Source organism: Magnolia sinica, chromosome 4, assembly GCF_029962835.1.
Source record: "Magnolia sinica isolate HGM2019 chromosome 4, MsV1, whole genome shotgun sequence".
NCBI lineage: Eukaryota > Viridiplantae > Streptophyta > Magnoliopsida > Magnoliales > Magnoliaceae > Magnolia > Magnolia sinica.
In genome coordinates, this window is record NC_080576.1 from 9,427,984 (window position 1) to 9,438,811 (window position 10,828).

Sequence of the window (10,828 nt, forward strand, 5' to 3'; positions counted from 1 at the left end):
TCAGAGGATCCACTTGTAGAGATCAGGGAGATCTTATGCCTACATCAAGAATCATGAAAATTAAACTGAACTTACTTGATCTAGTTTTCATGAGATGAAAGGTATATGAATTAGATGGATTCCATCACCAAACCATGCCCAGGAGACAAAGTAAATGACAGAATTAAACTAATTACCAACCAATCAATAATGCATAAAAGTTAGGAAGGATACCGTCATCCAACCATGCCCATGAGATGATGGTGAACAACAGGGCTTCCTGACTGTTAGGAATATCAAAAGGAGGAAGAAATACTCAAAATCATCGCAGACTTATTGTAATTTTAGTCACAACAAACCATTGAAAAAAAACTGAAAGTATTCCTTTTAATTGAACTAAAATTAACATCAGTCAGTCTAAACAAGAGGCACAAGCAAAGTCTCTCTCATCAGACTACAAGCTTCACCTCTTAGCCCTAGCTAAGAGGCTTAGCCAGACATGATCTAGCTAAAATCTCAGTAAAAACAAATCATAAATAAAAATTAAGCAAAGGAAAGAAGATCTTATTGATGGCCAACCTCTCCACGCTATTCTTCTTCTCTCTTGCTTTCCCACTTCACGTTTACCTTGCCTCCAAAGCTGCACTGATCCTCTCTTCTCTCTCTCTTCTCTTCTCCTTTTATAGGAGTGGAAGTCGGTCGGCTGGAGTCGATGTACGGGGTTTATGCAGTCAGTAAGTTACGCAGCAGCCAGCGAAAAATGCAAACTCATTGCGTTTGGTTTGAATTTTCAGGATGGTGGTCATCCCATCTTCCATTCTGACTTCATGACTGGGGTCAGGACCACCTGATCGAGCGTGTGGACGGTCCGGATCATGGATCCGACCGTGCCCTTGATCACAGAACGGCCCACAGCATCCGTTTTTCACGAACGCAGGGCCTACGAAAAACAGAGCACGCTGACGTGTTCGGTGGGCCCCACAGAGATGTTTTTGGAAGAATCCACCTCGTTCATTGTATTCAGCTCGAAAAATTAGATGAAAATGGATAGTTTTTTACTAGATTTGGTGTGGCATACTAAGCTTTTTAGACTGCCGTCCGAATTGCGTTTGAACAATGAAAAATCGATCTACGTAATATTTTGAAATTATACCATCTAGGAATGGGATTTTTCCGCCCCACAGGACGAATGGACTGTCCAGATCGCTGATGGTTGGGGCCCACTACACAAAAATGGACGGACAGCGTCCGTCCGCTATCTCCATGTGCGAGATGGATCGGGTCAGCGGCGCTGACCGATTGTCTCGATTCAATGCACATCGAGTGCACTTGTGCACTGTGCATTGGCGATGTCAATGGGGTCCACTCGTGATGTATCTGTATAATCCTCTCCGTCCATCTTCTTCCCCTTTTAATTTAAGACGTTGAGTCCAAAACTGAAGCGTATCCAGAGATCAGGAGGGCCCCATATCGCTATTTTGGTGACTGATCTGTCAGTTGTGCCACTTCTAGAGGCATCCAATGGCTGAAATTTTACGTGTACGGTTAATTTATGGCCCTCAAGCCATGTATGAATTTTTGAGCCAAACAGATGATGGAAACCCAGTGATCTTGTATTTTGACTAACTTTCAAGCCGCTTGAGCTTCAGTTTCTCAATTTTCGTGAACCTCTAGTGTGAAATTTCGTTGATCTTGGTCCCCTGGAGTCCGTCCCTTGCCCTTGGTATCATCAGCGCGTTAAATCTATGCTTTATCATCCTTTTTTTCAGTCTAAGCTCGTAAGTACACTCTGCATCACAAACACGATTAAATCAGCTATTAAACAGTATTATGCCTGTAGATCCAGGTAATAACTGGGGTCTAATATGCAATATTTGTCCCTTAACAGGAGACCCTGGCTAATACAGGGGACCCTCCGATGCTTAAGTCAAGCCTGAAATCTAGGTCTAAGAATAGTATTAGAGGTTTAGGGGTGAGGATGTCTGTGTACCTTTCACCGTTGGGCGTCTCCTATTTATAGAGGAGATGTGATCCCGTGATTGTAAGATCTTCCTTGGAGGGGATTGATCATCATCCGAGAAGATCCCAAGACCTTTGATCTCCTAGATTTTCGAGATTGGAGGTTATCTTCCGAGGATATCGGAAGGTGGATTTTCAATATCGAGCCAAGTTTCTAGCTCGGTTCTGACTTAGCTCTAATGGCAAATATTCAGAAAGGTGTACCCGACGAAGCTTGGTTTGGAAGGGTCAGAATTCACTTCCCGATTGTCAACCGACCATGTAGTGTTGGTATATCCGGATGGCTCATGTTGACCGATTCCGACGCTCACCATGTTATGGCCAACTAAGGATGGCCAGCCCTAAACCAGTTATTTAAGTAGGACATGGTTGATCCGTAATCAACTTATTGCTGACCGAATGCCAACCGATAACTGACCGAGAGGGTAGGTCGGCTTTGGGTCGGGCTAAGGTCTGGTCAGCCCATACATGATCTACAACCGACCTAGGGATTAGATCAGTATGAAATGACCCCTGATGGTTTCTTTGAGTGTCCTTAAAGGTGCATCGACCTCCTTGGAGGTCTTGCTTTTTGGATCGGGACATGTGGGCCTCGGTTAGGCTCGATGCCTAGTGAGTCCGGGCCTTGTCAGTAGAATTGGTTCATTTCATAAGCCGACTTATTGACTTAGATTTTCTCCCCAACAGTGAGCCCCCTTACTCCTTGTGCCGACTCAAGAAGGTTGAGGAGTAGATTGAAGTTTTGTCGGATCGTGTCTAGACCGAGCTTATGATGAAGCATTTATTGCAAGTACGACGGTCAGTGTGCATACCGGAGCACGCCACCTCATTTCAACAGGCATCGGTTCGACGCCCGAGATCACATGGGCTGGGAGCCGCCGTTGCAGAGGCGGGGTGAATGGGAGGAGGACGCATGGCAAGGTACTTGATGGCTAATCTGAGCAACACATGGCATGCTGCCACATGTCATGCCGAGGCGACCAAGGGGGCGCTAGTTTGGCTTCCTCTTAAATGTAGGTGCCACGTGGCACTGCTATAACAGGGGTTGCCCTAACCTCTTTTCCCTTTCCATTTCCGCATCTTCTCTTCTCCTCTGCCCTATGCTCTCTTTACTTCTGCTTCTCTGCTCTCTGGGTTGGTTTTCGGCACCTGCGCTAGCTTCGGTGAGCCCTCTCTCCCTCCCTTTTTTGTAATTTTAACAATGTTTGGTTCCAAAAGCTCTCGGGAGGGAGTTTCTGGTGACGAAGATGGGGCGAGCAGCCTTCGAGCTCACCTTTGCTGTTGGCAGCAATGGCAGTGAATGCAGATGCCGCATTTCAGCATTTGCAAAGGGTGATGGAATTTCTGGCACAGAGGCCAGCGGCACCCGTCAGGGCGTCGAATCCATTTTCCAGGTGGGAGACCGTGATGGAAATTACTCTGGGCAAGGATGACTCTCCTGCCGAGGGCGAGGCCGATGAGGTCGAGGCGGAGGACGAACCCAAGGGGCCAGTGCCCTCGATCTTATTCGGGGAAGACTTGGTCCGAATCTGGTTTGGGTATCACATTCATGACTCCGTCATCCTGCATCTTCCCCTGCCGAGCGAATTGCCCGGCAATCCCCTCATGGGGCAGTTGCAATATTTTAGGTCGCGATGCAATGCAACCTTCGTCTACCACTTCAGGTAGTCACTCGACCCAAAAACTTATTCACACCCCAAGTGCAGGGTTGTGATGTAGTAATAAACTCGATAAGACCGAGGTCGAATCCACAGGGACTGAAACCTGTACGTTATCTGAAAATAACCAGATCTAGAACTAGGCTAAGATGAAATTTAAACCAATTGTGATTTGAGAAATAATGGTAAAATATTAATCTAAACTTAAAGAATTCAGAGAAAGGGAACTAAGGATTCAGAGGATCCACTTGTAGAGATCAGGGAGATCTTATGCCTGCTTCATGGATATTATACTGAACTTACTTGATACAGTTTTCAAGAGATGAAAGGTATAAGAATTAGGTATGATTCCATCACAAATCCATGCCTAAGAGACAAGGTAAACAACAGAACTTAGACCAATCCATAACCAACTAAAAGATGTATGAGTGTTAAGAAGGATTCCATCATCCAACCATGTCTATGAGATGATGGCGAACAACAGAGTTTCCGAACATCAAAATAAAAGGAAAGGAATTATTCAAGCCATCACAGATCTACTGTAATTTAAATCACAACAAACCATTAATGACTAAAAGAATTTCTTAAATCAAAACAGAGTCAATCAGTTCAGTTTAAATCAAACCTGTAGAAGCTCCCATCATGCCACAAGCTTCACCTCTTAGCCCTAGCTAAGAGATTTAGCCTAACATAATCATAGGAAAAAGAAAAAAAATAAAGAAAAAATACATAAAAATTTTAAACACTTCTCTCTCCGCCTCTCTTTCTCTATCTGACGTCCCCTATTCAAGCATACCCTCTTCTCCACGTTTGGAACTCTTTTTATAGCTTTTGGAGTGGTGGAAATCGGATTTGGGAAGTTATCGCACGCGCAGCGAAAGCCTTTTCGCAGCCAAGTTCGGGACTTCATAACTCTTGTGTTCCTTGCGTTATCCTATAAAATCAGCGTCTCTTGGAAGTATTTTGGCTGGCCTACACGATGGACGGTTCAGATCTGCCATATAATCAAAGATGGTGGGCCACAACTGCCTGGAAAATCCGATTTCGTAGACGTGCGTAGCCTTTCGCACGTCCGGCGCTGACGTGATCGGTGGGCCCCACAGAGGTATTTTCTAAGAAATTCACCCCGTCCATTGGATTCAGGATGAAATTTCGGTCAAGAATGGGTGGTTTTGAACGTCCATTGACGCGGCCCAGAGAAGAAATCACCCCAAAAATTATTTTGAACGTCGCAGGACCGCCTGTTTGTGGCCTTTGTATCGCGCACGTGTGCTTGCATGGGTCTAAAAGTTCAGCAAGGTTTTGTAGTAGTCGAGGCCCTCTACACGATGGACGGTTTGGATTGTCCGTACGTACTCTCTGTGAGGCCCACCAGCGTCCGCAAAAATGAACAGCGTCCGTCTGTTATATAGCGTGAAACGGCAGTTGCCGTTTTTGGGAAGAAGATGCGGGTCAGCAGCGCTGACCCGCCTTACGTGGTTTGGTGCGGCTCGGCACGTGTGTACCTCATGTACACACGCTGGTTATACGGGGCCCACTGTAATGTATATGCAAGATCCGATCCATCCATTTGTTTCCTCATCTTATTTAAACCGCCGAGACCAAAGTTGAGACAGTTCCAGATATCAGGTGGGCCCAGAATCAACAGTTTATGGGCTGATCTGTCAGTTGGGGCACTTTCATAGTGATCCGAGGGCTGAAATTTGATATGTATGGTTAATTTATGGCCCTCAGGCCATGTATAAAGTTTTGAGCCAATCAGATGATGAGAACTATGTGATCTTGCATTTTTCACCAATTTCGGGCCTCTTTAACGTGAATGGCTTGATTTCCTCGGATCCCTAGTGTGTAATTCCATCGATCTTGGTCCCCTGGAGTCCGTCCCTTACCTTGGGTGTCATCAGAGCGTTAAATCCATAGTTTGAGCACCAATTTTCAGTTCATGCTTGTAAATACACTCTGCATCACAAACACGATTAAATCAGGCTATTTAAACGGTATCATGCTTGTAAATTCATGTAATAACTGGGTCTGATATGCAATATTTGACCCTCAACACTCGACATCTCCTGGGTAGCCTCGACCTAGCCCTGAGGCAAATTACCCCAAACGGGTGGAGGGACTTGTTCGGCTGCGTGGTTCTATAGGCTAAGACGGAATAGCCCGAGCTGACCATGGACGAGCTCCTCCATCTGTACCAAGTATGGCTGAATCCTTAGCAACCCGACTAGTACTATGTCTACTCTTGGCGGAATACTGGCGGGGCGCTGCTAACTAACCCTCCTTCCTCCAAAAAAAACTGTAGCGATCGGTGGTTTTAGGCTTGTGGAAGCTAGGAGATGGCCGAGCCAAGGCCATTCATGCCTTTCGTCCCCCGAGCCTTCTCCCAGCCAGGTGACTTAACACTAATTTCTTCGTCGCGTCGGTCAGCTAAGTCTTCTTTTTACGTCTTCTGACAGTTTGAACATCGTCTTTTTCAGTTGTCCCAAAGCAACCGGCGAAGCTCGGCTCTAACTCTTTAGCTCAAATTAGAGACTTGAGAGCTCTGAGCCCGGAGAGAAGATCTTGGAGAAGGCTTCTCCAACTGGAGCGTCTCCTTCAGTCGGGCCTGGACATAGCTTTGACAGGTACGACTCATGACTGACGATCTGAACTTGAGAGAATTTTTTCTTTGGTCGCTAATGCTGTTATATCTTTTAATGCAGAGATGTCTGAATCTCGGCCTGTCTTCCGTCCTCCAAGGTTAGAGCTCCTCCTTGGGATGACTCTCGGGCTTCAAAGAGGCAGAAGACGTCCTCCAAGAGTAAGGGGAAGGCTGCCCCTCCGTACCCGACCGTCATAGAGGTCGTGGACAAGGGTACGGAGGTGGTGAAGGCAGTTCCTCCTAAGCCTCGTGAGGTTTCCAAGCTAGGACCTATTGCAGAGCAGGTCCCCCAGAGGAAGAAAGAAGAGGAGCCTCCAAGAAGGGAGGCAGCTAAGGAAGAGAGGGGGATCTTCCGTCGTTATGTCGAAGGGATTCTCCCCTGGGTGAGTCGTCAGGGGGTTGAGGAGGAATTCGTCGGCCTCTTCGGATCTCCCATGAAGCAGACGCTCGCCAAGATAATGACGATGCTCCTTGAAGTAAGATAGTGACCATATTTATATTTTATTCATTCGGCCCCTATCTCCTTAATGTTGATCTTTCTTTTTTCTTATGCAGTTCACGCCATGCACGCTGAGGGCCCATGTCAAGCTTGCCAAAGTTAATAGATGGGCTACAGAGGCTGAAGCTCGGTTGCCGTTAGCTGAGGCTAGGGCTGCTTCTTCGGAGGTCAAGCTAGAGGCAACAAGGGTCGCCGTCAAGGAGTCTGCAATAGAGCGAGCCCGCCTAGCCTCGCGATTAGAAGAGGTTAGAGCGGCATATAATAAATGTCAGGCAGAGCTTGTCAAAACATGTGACAAGGCCAATCGGATAAGGGCGGAGACCAAGGCTGCTCTTGTCATCGCACAGAGGGATGCTGTGACGAAATATCAATCGTCCTAAGCATTCAAGGACAAGAGGAATACTCTCTTTCGTCAAGGTTATGCCGAGTGCGTGAAGGCGATGAAGGAGAGCTTTCCCAAGTTCGACCTTTCCTGCTTCAACGAGAGTGAGTCGGGATCTGACAGTTCCGGCGACGAGGAGGCTGTCGAGGTGACTCCTAAGGTGGCTTCTTCGGTTGCTCCTGAGCTAGCTCTTGATGAGGTGGCCGAGCCTTGAAGTTAGCTTTGTGGTGTAAAATTTCTTTTTACTCCCCACATCTACTTCAGGCATTTCAAGCATGCCAAGTGCCGAGCTCGAGAGCATCTGTAGAAGCGAGCGTCGTCCACCCTCGACATTATGTACTTTTGTTGTTTTTGTCAATTTAATATCAATGTAAATGCTGATGTAACTTTTCAATCTGATCAATGAAAACATATTCCTAAAGAAATTTTCGCATTCAATTGTCTAATTTACATAGTTATCCGCGCATGTTTATCTATGAAAGTTGTGCAGTGATCGTCCGTCGGCCTACTTAGGGATAGTAGATTTTGAGATGTTTGGCATTCCAAGGATGAGGCAATAGTTGGCCGGTTAGATCTTTCAATTGATATGTATTAGGTCGAACGGTGCTTGCTATCACGTAGGGTCCTTCCCAGTTGGGCCCTAATGTACCTGCGCCGATGACGCAGGGAAGGACGTGAGGTTAAGCACCATCTTCCTCAAGAGGATAACTATTTCGAATCCACGGAACTTCTCTGGACTCCTCACAGAGACTTCTCGAATCCACAAGAAAAGAAGCAGAAAATATAAATAAAGTCTAATAAATTCAAAATTGATTAATGAAATAAATAAAAACGAGTTCACAACCCTTTAAATAGGGGTACCAAGCAATGGGAAAGAAATCAGAATCAAATTACAACTAAAACTCCTAGAATTCGCGACTTACTATAAATAGTAAACTTACTATTTATAGACGGTCGTGATGTCTACTAATGCGCAAGGTTTTCAGCCAAAAATAGTAAGTGTCCTATTTGGTTTTACCAAGCTATTCTCTTAATTTTTTTCTAAGCTCTTTTTATGTTGGACGCAACTCATAATGCCCAACAGATGAAGAGTTATAATCAAACTAACACTTACTATTTATAGTAAAAACGAAATTAAAATAGGGAAACGACCGTCGATCTGGTGGTATTTTGCAAATCCATCTTGGGTAACCCGGTGTAGCAGAGTTGATTGACTAAAGTACCCCAAAATCATATATTTTATGTCAGATAACTCATTCCGGATTGCGAAATACGCCCGATTTAAGGTCCGATGGTCTGGATCACTTCTGTCGTCAACTGGGACTTTTCTGATCCATCTTGGTCATGTAACTGTTCGCGACCTGCTCTATATCAGCTAACCTCATTGGTATTTTGAAATGTCTTCCGGAGGACTAAGTCCCCCACTCAGAATCTTCTTACTTTGACTCGAGCATTGTAGAATCGAGACACTTGCTGCTGACGGACGATCGTTCAGAGCCGAGTTTGTTCTTTCTGTTCTTCTATAAGGTTGAGGCTGGGCACCAATAGCTCCTAGTTGTCTTTCTCGTCGAATGAGCTTACTCGGGCGGTCGACAATCTGATCTCCACAGGGGTGATTGCCTCCGATCCATACGCTAGAGAGAACGGGATTTCTCCTATCACAGTCTGGGCTATGGTTCGGTAAGCCCATAAAACCTTGGGGAATTCCTCATCCCAAGCTCCTTTTACTCTGTCGAGTTTGGTTTGAAGATGTTTCTTAATGATTTTATTGACTGCCTCAACTTGTCCGTTTACCTGGGGATGGCACGGAGACGAGTATACATTTTTTATCCCAAGATTTTTGCACATCTCTTGGTATTGCTTGCTGTCGAACTACTTCTCATTGTCAGAGATGATAGTCCGAGGCATCCCAAAACGGCAGATAATATTCTTCCAAATAAAGTCTGTAATTTTTTGCTTGGTTATCTTGACCAATGGCTCGACCTCAGCCTATTTGGTGAAGTAGTCTACAGCGACGATGGTGAACTTGGTCTGACCTTTCCCTGTGGGGAGAGGTCCGATGATGTCAATCTCCATTACGCAAAGGGCTATGGGCCAGCCATAGGGGTAAGCTCCTCTGGTAGTTGCCGAGGAATGGTTGTGAACCTTTGGCATTTGTCACAGCTCAGGACAAGCTTTCGTGCATCATGCTGGATGGGGAGAGGTTCGATGATGTCAATCCCCATTGACCTTTCCCTGTGGGGAGAGGTCCGATGATGTCAATCCCCATTGCGCAAAGGGCCATGGGCCAGCCATAGGGGTAAGCTCCTCTGGTAGTTGCCGAGGAATAGTTATGAACCTTTGGCATTTGTCATAGCTCAGGATAAGCTTTCGTGCATCATGCTAGATGGTCGGCTAGTAATAGCCTTTTCGTACCACCTTATGAGCTAGGGATTGCCCTCTAGAGTGGTTTCCACAGATACCTTTGTGAATCTCCCTTAGGACATATTCAGCTTCGTCGGGTTACAAACATCTTAGGAGGGGTGCAAAGAATCCTTTCTTGTATAATATTCCATTGAGCATAGTGTACCAAGCGGCTTAAATTTTCAATCATCGGGCTTTTGCTCGATACTCAGGCAGCTCGCCAGTCTCGATATACCGAATGATAGGATCGACCCACGTAGGTCCCAAGTCAATGGGGAGCACGGCCATGGAGTCGGTCTCATCAACGCTCGACTGTGAATCACTTATACGTCGAGGTGAGTGACTCCAAAACTGGCTGTCAAGCGAAGCCCGAGGAGTAATGTTTTATATTCTACCATGTTATTAGAGGCTTGAAATCCAGATCTCAATGCATACTATATGTAGGTGTGATCAGATGTTTCTAGGACGACCCCTGCCCCGCTTGTTGTAGAGTTGGATGAGTCATTGACATTAAGGCACCAGCAAGGTAGGGCGAGAAGTGAAGCGAGCTCAGATTTTTCTTGATTTTGTGAATGACCTAACTCTCCGGGTGAGTTGAATATGACTAGCTCAGATTGCTGTGTGACTTCAATGATGAAATTGGCCCCAGCTTGGCCTTTGATCATCGCTCTGGACTTGTACTGGATGTCGAACTCGCTTAGTTCGATCGCCCATTTAGTGAGGTATCCTGACGCTTCCAGTTTTTGTAGTATTTGTCGCAGTGGTTGGTCGACCAGGACGATGATCGAATGAGCCTGGAAGTATGGCCGCCGGCATCGAAAAGAGATGACTAGCGCTACGATCATTTTTTCTAAGGTTAGATACCTCATTTCTGTTGGAATGAGGGCTTTGCTAACGTAATAAACTAGGAATTATTTTCCTTTGTGTTCGCGAATTAGGGTCGAGCTTACTACTGCGTCAGATAATGCTAAGTAGATCAGTAGCATCTCGCCTGACTTGAGCTTAGAGAGCAAGGGCAGCGATCCTAAATTTTTTTAGCTACTGGAGGGCTGCTTCGCATTCCTCTGTTCAGTTTACCATTTGTCGACCCTTCAACTACTTAAAGAAGGAGAGGCATTTATCTATGGCTCGGGACATGAAACGGTTGAGCGCAACAACTCTTCTAGTCAGTCTCTAGATGTCTTTGATCGTCTTCGGTGAGTTCATGTTGAGCAGGGCCTGAATCTTCTCGGAATTTGCCTCGA